The sequence below is a fragment of the Thunnus maccoyii genome, chromosome 14, assembly GCF_910596095.1.
Source record: "Thunnus maccoyii chromosome 14, fThuMac1.1, whole genome shotgun sequence".
Taxonomy (NCBI): Eukaryota; Metazoa; Chordata; class Actinopteri; order Scombriformes; family Scombridae; genus Thunnus; species Thunnus maccoyii.
The window spans coordinates 4,678,231-4,694,829 of record NC_056546.1 but is presented as its reverse complement, the minus strand read 5'-3'; the positions used below and the strand labels follow the sequence as shown (position 1 = coordinate 4,694,829).

Below are 16,599 nucleotides of genomic sequence, written 5' to 3'. Positions count from 1 at the left end.
GAGAAGCATCACTTTGCCTCAAAATAACAATAGTGCTCCAGATCAAACATAAGCACATAAGCACAGGAAGTGAAAGCTAAACAAAAACAGCCAATAGAATCCAAAGGGTTCGGTAGAGAGAGAAACAAACAGTCAGACAGAGTCTATAAGTGTGATGCCGGTTGAAATATTTGCCAAACATCCAGCAACGACAGCACCTGAAGAAACGCAGCAGCTCACGGTGACAGGTACACACAGCGGCGCGTTAGCCAGATATGAAGGGAAATCACCTCCAAAGTACAAACACCCTTCACATTCTTCGCTCTCAAATTTAAAGTCAGCTAGCACGCATACGACCTGTTCTTATAATTAAATCCTAATTCCTTCAGGCAAGTGGACAACTCTTGTAAATAGGTTGTACTAGTATTTTAGACAGTGAAAGTCCTTTACTAAATTGCTTCTGACATATATTTAAAGGATTTATTGAGGCAGGTTGTTATTGCGCCAGGATGAAATGACTGAGGGGGGGCTGTTAAAAATTGTGAGGGGGCAGTTTTTTTTTTTCATAAAATAAAATTAATTGATTTAACCGTGAAATAGCCTCAGGAAGGCTAAATAACAACAACACTTTGTTTATCAGAGTACTCACATAAGAATGTAGCATTAGCAAAGTGCTAACTATGTTTTTTTTGAATTTATGAACAATTCTCTGTTAAAATCAGCGGGACAAGGCACGTAGAGACAGCTGCTCTCTCTCTCTCATTGACTGTCCCTTCACTTCCCTGTCGTTTCCCTTCTGTCTGCAGACTGTCTCTGCTACAATGGGGGGGGAGGGAACATTGTGTTTACAACCATGAAAAGCAAGCAGGCTAAGAAACTGAACTAAGTGATGTCTTCTGTCTGTCTATTGATCTCCTTTGCTCCATTTTGGTACTGTGGACATTGCCTAAAATTATACCGGCAAAGTAATTATTCGACATGTCAAACAAGCAGAATTCTTACAAAATAAACCAGCGAAATTCTTTCTCACCTTTCCTCAGCTTAAACAGAGAGGGCAAAAAATACAACCGAGGGGGCTAAGCCCACTTAAAGCGCCTTGTGGTGCCGGGCCCGGGTCTCGTTCAACTGGTATAAACACTGACTTTGAAAAAGAGGAGCATTCATCTCTTCCAGGTGGAGCTTAGCTCTTATTATGATTGGCACAAGAAATGATCATAGACCTATAAGTAAGCGCAAGGACAAAGAATAAGGACAAGGACACCTGTAAAGGCGGAAACTTAACTTCTTAACTACACTGCCTCAATTTATGCATCATTGCCAGCAACCTGATTGCGTTAATTGAGTCAACTGTACTTGTAAGTGAGACTGACTTGTTCCTCTGTTGTTTAACAGACTTTGCTTGTACAGCCTGCAGGCTGCAGGTAAGACACTCTCTGAGACTCTTTTTTTTTTTTTACAACACAGAGTTAGGAAGACAGCGAGATATGTATATAATTAATTCATCTTGTAACCCTTAGAAAGTTCAAAGACTTAATTTCAATGTGCCTCTCTTCCTGGCTGTCACAGTATCATGACTTCTCCAGGGTTCATTATAGTGCTGCTTATAACCTGCCTGGGGCTTAAAAACAGTAGATTCCTTGCTGAGGGGCATCCAGTTTTGCAAAAAGCTTTCAAAACAATAAACTAAGAAGCCTACAGAAATGCCTGTGTTGCATTATTTGACATGATTTCTATGCATTGGACACACCTGTAAAGGAGATCTGTGTTGTTTACTGCTGTTAATAAATGTAGTGAATGGAGCTGGACTGAGTTGAAATGGTCTAATTAAAACAGCAGCGCTTAAACACACAACCAATAAGGTGCCAACAGATCCAGCAGGGATCAAAGACAAATATTAGCTGTCTCATAGAGGGCTAGTCCACATGCCTCACAATCTGTAGCCCAAAAAATTGAGAGGATGGAAACGGAGAGCAAACATTAGTCGAGTTACTGAAGTAGGACACGGCGCACAGATTGACACCTTTACCTTTAACTTCCTCTTTCTTTAAGCTTTCACATAAAGAAAACCCCACAGCCGCACTCTTATACACACACCTGCATATCTCCATCAATCACAATAACCTTATTATTTATTAATGTAGAGCCACAGAGGTTTCAACGCGACGTATTTCTCTTTCCCGCTCGGTCGCAAAGGAGCAATAACTGTCACAGCTGGACCAGACCTCGCATGCAAGCCATACATCAACACAGCTGCTGCCCAAAATCCCCCAAATGATTCTATCTGGTGCCAAATAGGATGTGAAGGAGTGACTGGAGAGGGGGGGGGGGGGGGGGGTGATCCAGCAAATTAAAGTCTCAGCAAGAAAGAGAAAGAGAGGAGAGGGCGGGAGGAGAATGAGGGGAGGAGGGGGGGGGGGGGGCATTCTGTAAAGGTTAATGTGTGTTTGGATGTTGGTTGCCGGAGGGTATCTGGCACTCTAATGAGTGTGAGAGAAAGTTCCAGAAGCAAGATGGCTTTTGCCCTTATTTCTAATGGCAGAGGAGAGAAGGAGGCAGGATGGAAATGAAGGAGGGAGTGACAGCAAGGACAGAAGGAAGGAAGGAAGGAAGTAAATGAAAAGTTAGATTTCCATACAGCAGTCATTATAGATTCGACCCAGCTGTATATTCTACAAACGTATGACATCTTGACGCACATAAGTGACTGTTCACTGTTCACTGGACACTGACACGGATTTTTTTTTGCTTGCAAATCCATCTATTGTGCTCTACTTATAAAGATCTCATAAGCATATACGTTGCAATGTTATTTTGCTAAGGTAAATTGTACCTTGTCCACCTCCTACCTCTCACAGTAGGCACTCTATAATAAATATTTGATGCTTATTCAGTCTGCATACAACAACGCTGAGTTCTGCCCTCTCTGCTTCACAATTGAACTCCTTTCACCTCCGCAGCCTCCTCCTCCGGTTAGCAATCAGCTTTTTGTCGATTTTGAATTTTCTTTTTGTTAATATGCGTTCATGCTCATGAAATGTTGTGTATCTCAGACTCTGCCAGGAGGGTTGTGAGCTGTGTGAAGCTTTCTCAGATTTGTCCCGGAGCATCACATGACCAGAGCCAAACCGCCAATCTAAGTGTCATTTTATAACGGCAGCCTCGTACACCATCATGCATATGATTGAACATTGCTAGTTATCTAATAGTTAGCCAACGGCTAATGAATGAGCCTATGAATCTGGAGCATGAATGAGACAGTTGCAATGTTTCATGTCATACTCGCAGTTTATTGTCGGTGCGGAGGCTTCATAATTAATATTTACGTCACAGTTAACTTTGTGTCTTTAATGTTATGGTTTTGAATATTACACGTTTTGTTTCATATATAAATCTTAAATGGTTTTATAGACAGGAAAAAAGAGAACGCATTATCACATGCGAACGCTCCTCGACATTCTCATAAAGGCGACGCCGCTGCATTCAATTTGCCCATTTGCGTCAGGATGGAAGGCAATTAAAGTCATTACACTGAACAGTAACAATCAGGTTTGTTTGATTCTGAGTCTCCCATCCATGCAATAAGCCAGCTGTCTCAAATTGCACACATAGCTGTGATGAAATGGCAACAATCCATTTGTGAGAGTAACAAGGAGCAAAATTACACTGTACCTTTGACATTTCACCGAGAATTACAGAATTGACAGCAATTACTTTACCTGAATCACAATTTACTGTATGTATAGAGTTGGTATAGGGGTACCATTTAAACAGGATAACCTTTTATTTGTATATAAGAAGCCTTTACCCTTTTACATTAATAGCTCACTGAGCAATGCGGAGTGTCGACAGATGATGACGAGCTAAAGTGAAACCACAGTGGTTGCAAAGTGTGTGTGATGGAGAAGAAGAGGTTCAGTGGAGTCAATCAAAACAAAAACCGCAACACTTCAATATTAAACTGGGCTCTTATGTTATGAATATTTCTTTAAAGTGCCGTCTTGTGTGATCTACAGGCACTAGAGCTCTTAAAAAAAGCATATAAAAGTAATGACGCAAGATGTACGTAGATAAAGCAGATTGAGGTCCAGAGCGTTTCTGACGAAAGCCTTTTGTGACGGGGAGCGAACATCTGTAATGTGTCGTAACTTCTCGTGATTTGAACAACCGCGAGGGAGGCTTAAGGGTGAGTTTTGTTGTTGCTAAGAGCAAGAAGGAGGAGGGGCGAGAGAGAGAGACAGAGAGAGAGAGAGAGAGAGAGAGAGAGGCAGAGAGAGAAAAGGGTCAGTAGTGGAGTCACATTAATCCCATTGAAGCCCTGTTCAGGAGGTTAATGGTCTCTCCGCGCAGTGTGATGTCTGTGTAAATGAACCGGTGGTAATACTCGACCAAACCTGATCACTCCGACATTCAAACCGGATGACATTTCATTTGCTTCACACACAGCTTATTTGGGATGAGATGCAAAAATTACTGGCTTACATACAAACATGAACAAATCCTTCATATACACATGCGATTCAAAACATTATGACTTCAACTGGTTTCACTGGATTCAGAGACTAAACATATGGAAAATGTGGATAAAAACTGAAACATAACAGGCGATAATATAGATTCTTACAGTAACAGTGAATTTTTGTGAAAGGTGGGACACACAGCAAGAGCATCTTACAAAAAAACCAAACAAGAACATATTTATCTTATGTGGATATGGACATTTCATATGAAATGTAAGACATCACATATGTAAAAATCAATTTACTGTAATCTCATATTTTCCAAATATAGGCATATGTGGTTTATGAAGACTTGCTTACATATGCTTTTTTGTAAACTGGATTTCACAATAAAAGTCAAATGACATTTAGATAACAAACAGAAGAAATTCTTGCTAAACACATTTTTCTCTTCTTCAGACATAAAACGATTAAAAATGTACATAGTAAAAAAGCACATATAGTCACTCGGGCAGATTTCTGATTCATCCCTATGAGAGAAATATTATAATCATCTGGGCCACAGGTCAAAGCTCTGATATCAATTCCCCACTGAAAACACTGAAATCCCTTTAATGGTGCAAAATGTCAGTGTACAGAGTGAACGTCTTTACAAATGACCGGGAGGGTTATCATGTATGTTCTCTACTCAAGCATAACCGCACAGAACATCCTCAGTGTGTACTTCCTGTTCCAGAGCGTTGACATGGACATATAGACCTATTGTGTCACGCTATAGAGAAGTAGGTATTAATTATGAATGTTGTGGCGTCAGTGTAGAAGTTAAAAGGTGAGTAAATGTACTCTATGTACTATATAGATAATATATAATATATAAAGAGCGTACACATGTAGTAGTACTACACGAGGCGGGCTGCCAAATGCCAAACAGAGTGCTAATGGGAACGAGACGGACAGAAAGCAGAGCTGTCACTCATGTAGGTCATTCATGGTTCAGTTGAACCTCCCTCCCTCACACGTTTCCGACACACAGAGAGAAAGACTGGCTGAGGCAGGAAGAAACTAAAGACAGTAGAGCATTGAGCTAAACCATATTGAGTCTTTATTGTTTAAATAATTAGAATAACCATTTTTAGAAGGTTTTCCGTATGATACCAAATCCATTCTATCACCCGAGATGTTTTCCTCTAACCTGCCATAACAGTTTTGTTTCCACAGTCAAATGAATAATTAATGATTAAAAGTGACACTGGTTTTCCCGAAAGTAGGACAGAGCAGAAGTGACACATTAGAAAAAAAAACTTGTAGAATTTAGTGTCACATCAGCGCAGATACACATAAGGGACTCATTTTGTGTTGCACCTAGATGCCCCCTAAATCTCAAAAGATATACTCAGCTCACTCTCTTGAAATCTGGAAACTTTGATGTATCTTTTTTTAGTCACCGATCATTTGCACTGCTCAACATAACTACAACTTTGCTTGCTGATTCTACAAATGTAAAATGAATAATTTCCTGTTAAAACAGGTTTTTTTCCTTCCAAGAAGGCATTTGATGCTATCAACATAAAAGCTTTCCTGTACAGAGTAAAATTTGAGTTAATCTAATCTCAGTAATATCAATAAAAAGGTATTAAAAGGTATTTAAATGATAAATATCCCGGATTGTGGATATATCGGGGACAAGAGGGATGAAAATATCAGTTTTGAAAAAAAAAAAAGTAGGATTGAAAGTGTTAACTAAACTCTACTTGGCTTCACGCAAGCAATCTTTGCCCCTTCACTTAACTCGACATCCTCTCTAGCCCAACCAGTGCTGAGATAATTATCATCCAGTCTAATTGGAGCTGAGTTGACGCTTCACATGTGGTTCATTATTTGAAGTGAGAAGCCGACTGCGTGTCCCTGCGTCCTCGCTGACAGCTCCTGCCTGTCCATCTTCCTCCGTGTTCCTCTCAGGGCACTGAGCCAGGAGACTGACGCCCCAGCTGTCTGCGCGTGGGAGGGGGTGTGTACATGTGTGTACATGTGTGTGTGTATGTGTGTGTGTGTGTGTGAGAGAGTGTATTGTATGTGTACAAGTGGTTTGCATGTGTTGCAGTTAGCGTGTGTTTGTGATTTGTGAAACAGAGAGAACAGAATAGAGAGAGAGAGAGTGAGAGAGAGAGAGAGAGGGCGTTCGACATCAGTCACTGCTGACAAGTCGCGGTGTTGACAGCTCATGACGTGTTCATCTCCGCAAGAATGAAGCAACTCTGAACTAGATGCCACAATTGGCTTCAAACAGAATAAAAACAGTAACATTTTTTTATATAACAGTAAAAACACAGACAACCATAATAATAATTCCCAAGAAAAAAACGACACAAAAGGTCATAATGTCAGCCGCCCAAAAATGACATATAGTTTTGAGTGATGCTGAGCGGCCGGAGTAATTATGCCCCAGAGCAGTGGTGCAGTTCAGATGATGTGTACACAGTGGCGGCCTGTTAATGCAGGGTGCCGGAGCCGCCCCCGTTCCAATTATCCAGAGAAGAAAGGCTATTAAAACATGTTAAACATAAATTAATTATATATTATGAAATAACTATGAAATAAAATTGTTTACTCTTACTCTGTGTTTTGTAGCCATGCCAGCATTTATTAAACATCTGTTTTCAAATTGTATTTGGTTAATTTCTGTGTGAAAACACTTCCTGTGTGAGAGGCGCCGGCCAAATGAGTGTGTACTTAGGTCCTTCATCTTTTGGCAAGCGGGTCACCCACCTGAGGCTGCTCTCTAATTGGTTGCTTCAAATTTTCAACAGGATGCAGCTCTCTGCACCTTAGACATCCCATTTTTATCTGTAGCCTATACACACACACAGGTTTCTGATAGTGACAAGAAAAGCAGCTCTTTTTGGTGTACTGAATCATTAGAATCCGTTCATTAAAAAGATTTGTTCACCGAGTTGTGCAGTGCTTGACTGGAGCTCCGACTGTGCGGTCCCACTCACTGAACTGAAACACAGCCCAACGTTCACTTCATTTCGCTAACTAGTGAAAAGGGAACAGTCGTTTGTGAAGGAGGGGCAAAATAACACACGACCTGCCAATCACTAACTGATTTATTCCAAGCTCAATAAGATATTCAGGGCTGATGAGTGACGTCGTTCGGCTAATAAACAACAGGGCTACGGCTATATACTGACACTCCACCACAAACGCACACACACAGCAGAGAGCCTCTTGAAGCATTTGGGTCAGCACTAGCAGCGACACACACACACACAAACACACACACACTCTGTTCAGTGTGTGTCCTTATAGCTGTCCTCTTTTCAAAACAGTAAAGTTATGTGTGTGTGTGTGTGTGTGTGTGTGTGTGTGCAGTAACATTATGTTAGCCTATGCATATAATATCAATCTAGTTAATGTTTTATCTGGATTGCAGTCCAAAACCAATGTTGTTGAATCACTGCAGCTAAATGTTAGCAACCCGAATCAGCTGTACACGCGCTATCTTGAACACACCCCACTCCTCCTGCGAGCTTGAATCACTCTCTCGGTGGGTGAATGTATCCCTGCAAACAAATGACTTGAATCACCCACTTTATGAGTGAGTGTATTCCAGTACGTTCTCTCGCCACTGACTGAGAGCTCAACTGAACTGAGAAATGAACCGATCATTTCAGGAAGTGATTCATTTCAGTTCTTTCACCCAAAAGATTCATTCTTTTGAACGAATTGTTTGTGAAAGACAAAACATTAGTTTCCGAGCAATGTCATTAGTGAGGTGTGCGCGCAGGCAGATTTTCTGAGTGCTAACATTACGATTGTCTGTCCTGTGCAGCAGTCAAACAGGTATGTGATGGCAGCTTTCTTCAGCACAGGTATTATTGTGGTGGTATTGAAGCAGGTGGGGACAGTAGCCTGGGCCAGGGACATGTTGAAGATGTTGGCAAACACCTCAGCTAGCTGTTGGGCACACGCTCTGAGAGCACGGCCAAGGATTCCATCAGGTCCAGCAGGTTTGCTTCACCCTCTTTAGAAACTTCCACACATCATCTGCGGACAGTGTAAGCACCTGGTCACTGCAGGCTGCCATGGCCCTGCAGAGGCTCTGGGTTGTTGTCTTCATAGTGTGCATAGCTAAGGTGCTCCTCAATCTGTAGTCTGTAGTTGTTGTCTGTTTCTTGTCGCTCTTAGTTCCTCTCTGCTGCCAGTTCTGAATGCAGTGTCTGGAACTCAGATGAGGGTGTGGATCTCACTATTCATCCAGGGTTTCTGGTGGGGCAAGGGTTTTATCTCTTTCTCAGTCACATCATCATCAACACATTTACCAATGAAGCCAGTGACTGATGAGGCGTACTCCTCTAAGTTGGTGTGGGACCACTGGGTGGCTGCTTCCTTGAATATGCTCTCGTCTGTCCGCTCAAAGCAATCCTGAAGCGCTGATACAGCTCCCTCTGGCCATACTTTCACAGTTCTGACTGTGTGTTTGACTTGTTCTAGCAGCTGTCTGTATGTGGGCAGCAGGAACAGAAAGATGTGGTCTGATTGTCGAAGGTGGAGGGTGCAGGACGGCTTTGTAGACTTTTTTTTCAGACAGTCCATGTATCGATGATATTCTGGGAGGACTTTAGTTTGGGATGATTAAAATCACCCACGATAATAAAAGCACCTTCAGGGTGAGCTGATTCTTCTTTGTTTATGGCCTTGCTGAGTATTTTCAGTACATTGTTAGCTTTTGCATGTGGGGGGATTTAAACAGCAGTCACAACAACAGCTATACATTTCTAAATAGAAGGGTCAACATTTAATCATCAGGTATTCCAGATCAGGTGAACAGAGTTCCAAAACTATAGAGGGAAAAAACAAACTTCAGGCACTCATGCGTGGAGCAGGAATGGAAAAACTCTGGGATTAAGTTAAAAAGCCTATATTCAACATGGCTACTTACGAATAAAAAAACCAACCGGTTTCAACCATAAAGGTCTTCATCAGGGTATTTGAGTTCCAAAACTATCATTACATCATCAACATATGTGGTAATTTAATTTGAAGGACTTGTTGAACAGCAGCTAACCAATGAAGCATTGCATTACTGGAGGCAGAGCACTGAAGCATTCATCAACTGTTTCATTCATGCTTCACTGTAACATACAACAGCTGATCAGCTACTAGGTCACTACCATCCAATCCTATTCATACAGCTGTACTGCAGCCTCATAACCTGGACAGCACACACACCAGCCAACAATTTCATGTCTGTAGCACACACACACTATACAAAGAGACAAAGCAGTCAAGGTTTGGTGGCCAGGCTGTGGCAGTCTGAAGAGTCAATGTAGCAGATTTTCTGTCGACTTGCATCAACCAGCATTATCCCATAATGATGCCTCATCTCCACACCACCGTTATCAAAATATCCATTCTGCAGTTGTCATGCACAGAGTAATACTGAGTAGTAGCGTAGTAGAGCAGGTTAGCTGAACTGAAAACTCCAAATTGCCTGCAAGTGTAAATGTGAGATGGCGTGGTGAGCTTCCTTGGATGTGCCCTGCCTCTCACCTGGTGCATGCTGGGATATGAAACAGCTCCCTGCAACTCAGAACAGGATAATTGGATCTAGAAAATGGATAGATTGATGTACTTCTTTCGGTCTAGTTGCCTCTCTGCTGCTACTGTTTCCTTTTATTAACACTTTCTTGCACTCTCTCTCCAGCGCTGTCACACAGTCTTACACGGTCCTCTGTCTTCATTTTCTTGACGGATATGGAAATGCATACCTACGTGTTTGTGTTACACACGCACACGGGATTTTGCTGAAAATGGCGCGACCGTATCTAACCACTTTACAAGGTGATTGTTCAGTAATGGCTGAATCTGTGAGGAAAACCTGAAAATTGTACTTAGACCACTAGCCAATGTGCTCACTACCAGTGTTGTGTTTGTTTAGCTGCAGATGTGTAGGTGTGCAAACAAAAAAAAAGCTGGCTATGCATAGGACAAATGTTTAATGTACCCACTAACAACTAAACCTGACCACAGCTGTGTCTCTGTCATTCAGAAATCATAGATAAAATTAACAAAAACAAACAAAAAGTGGTCCACTTTGCTGTTTTATGACAACAGCAGTCCAGTAATAATGTGTTACACTTTGGCAGGCATCATGTGGCAGCCATCATGTGGAAGAGTTGTTTGTGATATTTTGCATCCGGTTTCTGAGCTTTGTGTTTTGTTTTGTTTTTTTTGTTTTTTTTTAATATAGCTGGTATGAATGACCATCTGGTACTACACACAAAAGCCCTGATGTGATAGCATTGGTTTCTACAAGGTAGGTTGGATAATTTTTGTGTCACAGATGCACCCAGTGATATTAATCCTGTCTGATTCAGCCATGTCTGGCTTTCACAAACTGTGCAAGTACTGTTACATTTTTGACTGCTATCACATAACACAGGACATTATTTCTCATCTATATTATCTCAGAATGACTTGAAAAACTAGTCTAACAGTCTGTCAGATGTTATGGATGTTTAGGCTACTACTGCTGACTGCTGAAAGAAAAGATCAAAATAAAATCAAAGATAAAACATTAAAAAGAATGATAATAAACTATAGTGGAAACAGTAAGTCTGTACTGTAAATCTACTGTAAGTCAAGTAGAAATTGACCTTCAGCTTTATCATAAATTTACAACTTTATAATATTACTGTAATAATTTTATTGCTGATATATAATCACTTCAAATCCAGAACTCACTGCAATAATTATATTTAAATCTGAGATGCAATAGTTTAGAAAATGACATCCTATTGTAGAACTAACCAAGGTCAAGTATAGCCTTTACCAAAAGTCATAGATTGGGTCCAAAACTTAGTCCAACTGTAGGGATAAACAACTATTCTGTTACATTTTCAAACTAATGTGTGATGTGCTAACTAGCCACTTAATGTGACAAGCAGCAGACATTAAACTCATATCCCATAAATAGATGCGCCACCGCTGCAGCTAGCAATTGAATTGCTAACGAGCAAACCATATTGTATCAGACTGTGCTCGCCACCTTGCAAACAGCTGACTTTGCTAACCCCCTGAGCCCATTTCTATAAACAGCATCAGAACCTCACCATCCATCACTCACCACCAAATCAACTCCAGCTGGGTGTAATGTAAATGTAAATGAACTGAGTTTGCTGAGAGGAGAAGATGGAGGGAGAATGAAGAGAGAGCTCACTGTTGCTAGATGGATGAGAACGCTGGTTTCTCCTTTTTCTTTCATAATGCCCGGTGGATGGATTTCCTCCAGCCAATTCTCCTCCTACCTCCTCAATGCATTTCTTCCTCCCTATTATTCCATTTTGGCTTCCTCTCTCTCCTCCATTTTTTGTCTCTGCACATTCCCTTTACACTTATTGCTCTTTCGAAATACTTTGCTCCTTCCTTTACTCTGCTTCTTGTCCTCCTGCATTTATTATAGGATGGTTGTACAATACTTTTCCTCCCTTACATCTCTCTTTCCTGAGTCACACAGCCTGGAGAGAGAAAGTACGGGAGGCCACCTGTCATCAGTAGATCTGTGTCTCTTTCAGAAACACACACAGACAGACAACCCACCAGTTCACCTGGCTTGTCACAGAAAGTCTCTCAGACAGCTGTCAGGAGGTTCCAGAGGGCAGAGAAAAAGAAAAAAAAAAACACAAAAGAGATAGAGTAAGAAAGAACGAGCAGAGAGTGATGAATAACATTAGCGCTGAAATGATTATTTGACTGACAGAAAACTAATCAACATGATTTTGATCATTCTTCTGATGAATGATCACAGAAAGATGCCAGATAGCTGGTTCCAGATTCACAAATGTGAGGATCATTTTTTAAAGTGAATATGTGTCGGAGCTGTTGCTCAGAAAACCAGACTCTTGGGTCTTATGAAGGGCCTTATACTGTACTGTCTTACATTTTATAGACTTCACAATTAACTGGTGGATTCAAAACGTTATTCAAAGATAATTCAATAATAGAAATAATTGTTACTTCCATCACAAAGGCAGAACAGGAGAACAGAGGGAAAAACATGGCGAGAGAGAGTGATAGGGTGAAAAATGCTGACATAACAATGAATACTGAGCTCTTACTGGCCCTAGTGATACTGTCTAGCCACACAAACACACACACACACACACACACACACACACACACACACACACATACACACATACACACACACATGCTCCATGTCAGGGCTCCAAAAGAGAAATGATGTAACCATCTGCCCCAAGGACAAGCTTTACCAGTTCATGTGTGATTGAGGTGTGTTTTCCATCAAGGTGAAAGTGACCTTGTGGAGAGCGTCCTCTATTCTCGGGAAACCTCCTGTTTGGTAACATAATAAGTAATGTGCAGTTTCAGGTAACAGCTCAGATTTCCTGGAAAATACCTCCCTACGTCTTTAGACTCACGTTATCGAAGCCTCCGATTGCTGTTACGTAACATAATAAGATACGAACAGGAAGCGAACAGCGGTCTCCTGCAGAAAAGTCCACCACGCCCACTGTTTGCAAGCTGGGATCTAACCAGCCACCCAACCCACCACCTCTGAATATGGAAATTTGTCACCTTATATAGACGTCATCTGAACTGCTCCAGTCATCCAGGTCATAATTACTACGTCAGCTAGATGGCGTCTGTCACTCAAACGTAACTATAGGTTGTTTTTGGCGACCGACATTATGACCTATTGTGTTGTTTTACTTTGGAGGACAGGCTCTAAGATGCAGTACAATGGCAGCATCCTCAAAATAAACAAGCACGGCACAGAAAATCAGTTTTCACTGAACTTGACACCCTAAATCTTCCCTAACTGTAATGTTTCCAAAATAAAACCATCTTCGACTGACACTAAAGTCACTGTCTCGACTGCCTCTTCTGTGCTTCTTTGTTCTATTTCTTCCAGCGCTGTCAGCTCCAAGGCCTCCACCAGAAAAGCCAGCTCCACACAGCCTCCCAGAGAGAAGCTGGCAACAATCTTTGAAGCTAAAAATAACTGCAGCAAAATGCAGTGAGCTTGGGATAATCAGAACCCACGCCCATATGCAGGCCCGCTCGCTCACAGGGCTGACTGCTAAACTGCTGAGTGGCGAAAGACCAGGATACAATCACACTGGGATCAATAACTCGTACATGGAAGAGGATGGCTGAGGTGGCTCCTATAATGTGCGTGAAAAATGTGTCACCAGACGCTGATACACCCACATACAAAGAATCGTTATCTATAACTAACCGAGAGGGAGGATCTCTTGTTGGTGCTGATGTCAGAATTAATGGCCAGGAAACCAGATTTATTAGATTAGCTTGAGGCGCTCTTTTGTCAGGCCCTCATTTCTGAAAGATCATTTACACAAACAGTAGTGTTAAAACACCTGCAGGGTCGGTGGCAGATGATTTCCAATATATCACACCCCATTTTATACAGTTTATGTCCACCATTATTGCATTCTGTAATCAGCACTTACTGGATATGATGAGGATGAAGATAAAAGCCAGTGCGTGTGTGCATTTCATCTAAAGTCATTGTTGAAGCTCTTCTTTTTTTTTTTTCAAACAATGTGACACAATTAATCCTCTCAGCCCACAGCATGTGTTCGTGTGTGCCCCCAGTGGTCAACAAACATGTCATTTTGAACAGAACTCTAGTATCTGTAATGCACTCGCCATTCCTAACAGTGACCACAGGTGTTGTTGAATTAAGCAGGATGGAAATAACAAGAATTATAATTTAAGTACTGTACTTTAAGTGTCAAAAAATAAAAGTACCCGTTGCACAAAGTGGTCCCTTCATATTATTGGGTTATCATTACTGATGCATTAACAACCTTTCAATACTGTAACTGGTTAGGGTGATACTAAATGTAATGTTATTATATGCAATTGGTAGTTTAGTTAAAAAAAAAAAAAACATGTATAAACTGTCTTAATGGATGTAGAATCTTAATCTGCAAAACAGCTGTGAGAGAAGTTTACAATAGTAAAATGTGCTATATTTCCCCCCATAAATCTGGTGAAATAAAAATTTAAAGTAGCATCTTATTGATATACATAGAGCACCTCAAAATTGTTCTTATGTAAAGTACTTGAGTAAACTTGAGAAACATTTCATCACTGCATGAGATCACTTGAATTCTGACTGAACAGGTTCAAAGGCAACCACTACAGTCACTAAACAGGGGGTGCTTATTCCACTTTATTCATTTTTTTGAATTGATAAAAATGCAAATGTTGCAAAAGAGGACAACCTTTTGAGAGTTCCCTTGTATACAACCTTTAAAAAATGGGTTGGGATATCTGGTGTAGCACTAAACTGGTTTTTATTATTATTTATCTAGGTTTTTTGTATCAGCTTATGAAAAAGCATCCGCCTGTACTCTGTCTTGTGGGGTGCCTCAGGGGTCAACTCTTGGAACCATTTTATTTTAATTATATGCTCTCCTGAAGGCACTTGATCCATCAGTTTGGTTGTGTGTTTTATCATTGCTATGCTAATGATATACAACTCTACTTATCCTTTAGGGCCAGTAGCCACTCAAATTTAACTACTCTGCACAAGTGTCTGGCTGAGATTAGTAACTGGATGTCTCAAAATTTTCTTCAATTAAACAGTACAACTGAAATTCTGGTTTTCGCCCCAGATCAGTTCTCTAATAACATCCTCCAACACCTCAATTCATTGGCTACAAATCTTTTTCCAAAAACCTTGGTGTCATTTTTAACTACCAGCTGAAATTTGATAAAAATGTTAAGTCAGTAATTGAGTCCTGCTACTTTCACCTGAGGAATATTGCAAAAATACACCCACTGTTATCTTTCCAGCAGTTGGAAATGGTTATCCATGCTCTTTAGTCCTCCTGCTTAGACTACTGTAATGCTCTTTATTCCTGCCTGAGCCAAGACACTGTTACCCGGTTACAGTAGGTCCAAAACTCTGCAGCAAGATTATTCACTAAGACCTCATTTCACTCTCACATCACCGCGGTTCTGATGTCACTACACTGGCTTCAGATTAAATTTAAGATTCAATTCAAGATCCTCCTCCTCATCTATAAGGCTTTGAATGGTCTTGCTCCTGAGTATATTAGTGAACTACTAATGCCTCTGCTAAGCCCCTCAGGTCCTCTGAGCAAGGCCTGCTAGTTGCATCTCATTCAATAGTTAAGACACCGGGGGACTGTGTGTTTGCTGTCCTGGGTCCCAGACTGGGAGTCAAGTCAGCAAACTCTCTCGGGTGTTTTAAGTTACAACTGAAGATCGATCTTTTTTCTAAGTGTTTTTGTGCTTGAGTCATCATGTACACTATTTTTGATTTGTGACGCCTTTATCTGCTTTTTTTTTTATTTTTGCTATATCTTCTGTTGTAATGTTCATCTCATCTTTTGTTCTTTTAACCTTTTATCCTTTGTAAAGCACTTTGTAACAGGTTTTGAAAGGGGCTATATAAATAAAATTTTACTTTTTACTTAGTCCAGTCCAGTCATCAGCAGCAGGGGTATTGGTAAAATGAATCAGACAAGCTGACCTTGAGAGACAGGCAGCGAAAGAGAGAAAGAGAGATGGTAGAAAAAATTCTATCATACTGCTCGACCGATGGGAGACATCATATCGGACTAGAACTGGTTTAGGCCTGAATTATCAGACTCCCTGCTAGCTCTGTGTACACTGAGGTTAAATAATCACTGTCTAAGCATTTTATCTTTGCTAATAGCATGGTTTACTGCCAGGTGCCAGCAGCATAATGAGCAGAAGGTAGGGGAAGAGGCTTTTCTCCAGACCAATGCATCACTGGAGAATATTTTATGCTTGGAGCTTGACATTAGGAGAGATCAAACTGTGTCACTAGGCTCATATGCCCTAAAGTTTCTGTTTAAATATGTCGGTTGACATATTTTGCATTGTTTACCAAAAATTAATGATTAAACAAGGGAGGTAAATGAGCCACAAACTGTGACACATATTGTAGAGAATTAAAAATTCACTATTTAAAAATGATGCACTGACATATTTTAATTAATGGACTATTGAATGTTTTTTCATTGTCTTGACACTAGACCTCTTTTATTTACTCAACTACATATTGCTTATAGAAACTCTGCTGTATAGCTGCAACTCTACTCTCCTCATCTACTGT

The 16,599-nt window shown here is 40.8% G+C and overlaps 1 protein-coding gene across 1 annotated transcript in view; it reads right to left on the bottom strand.

Moving 5' to 3' along the window:
- Window positions 1-16,599, bottom strand: part of LOC121911458 (pro-neuregulin-3, membrane-bound isoform) — a 383,988-nt gene that overhangs the window by 354,122 nt on the left and 13,267 nt on the right. The gene's annotated exons all lie outside the window — the stretch shown is intronic.